Source organism: Euprymna scolopes, chromosome 12 (assembly GCF_053919585.1).
Source record: "Euprymna scolopes isolate OS-2025 chromosome 12, ASM5391958v1, whole genome shotgun sequence".
In the NCBI taxonomy this organism is placed as follows: Eukaryota; Metazoa; Mollusca; class Cephalopoda; order Sepiida; family Sepiolidae; genus Euprymna; species Euprymna scolopes.
This window is the reverse complement of record NC_136493.1, coordinates 91269009-91270041: the sequence shown is the minus strand read 5'-3', so window position 1 is coordinate 91270041 and position 1033 is coordinate 91269009.

The following is a 1033-nucleotide window of genomic DNA, read 5'->3' as shown; positions in this document are numbered from 1 at the left end:
ACCTAAATTCGCAAAAAAATATATAGTTTACTTTCAGGTTTTCTATTTCGGGGCCGCCTCGAGTGAAATATTTCTGAATCTTTTCTCCGTCTTTTCGAGACACGTCAGCCTCGTAACTCTCGCTTCCCTTATTTTGTCCTTTAGTTCTTGCATTCCATGAGCGATGTTTCTGACAAAGGGGGAAGAATTGCTGTTTTCTGGATCGAAATCTATATAACACTTTTATCATGGCGGTTATTTATGAATATCAGGAATAATAAAAATTAAATGATCGACCCCCTGGGCACACTAATATTAATATGATCTAGTTTAAAAATACCAAAGAATTTAAATTTCACATTTTAATTAAAAATAACTATTCATTAATGTTCATTTCGCCAAAGTATATCAAACAAGAGCGTTTTACATCATTATTCGCGAAACAAAGAGTTTCGCACATTTTCAGTATCTCAACAAATCTTAATGATTTTGAACTTTAACATAAGTACATATATCAGTCTTTATGAATTTGGGAAAGGAAAAAATGACTCTAATATTTAACATTGCCAGAAAATTAGACGTTGTCTTATTAGCAAAAAAATTGGATGGCGATAAAACTTGGTCATAATACACTCTGACCAAACAGGCGACAAATGTCAGTGGTTTTCTCTAAGAACTACCTCGTGCTATATTTGATCTTCGTAAATGTTCTTGGCCTTCTGGCCAAGATCAAAGTGTATTAGCTGTTCTTCAGATGCTACACTTCAATTTCCTGTTCTCTCTCAGTGGATGAGAAATCCTTCACGACTGAGACAATTTTTATTTTTGTTCCTTTTCTCCACGTTAAAAAAAACGACCCTGGTGTCTAACTATGTCTCGTGGGGAGGCATTGTAAATAGGGACACGTTTATATTTGCGTCATCCTTTCCTGATACTTAGCGTATTACATGAAGAAAACGATTGAAAGTGTTGTGAACCGGTAAGTGTCCGGAAGAAAGACACAACTTGCTATTTAGTGGAAAACGAAACATATTAAACAAGAAGGTAAATGCCA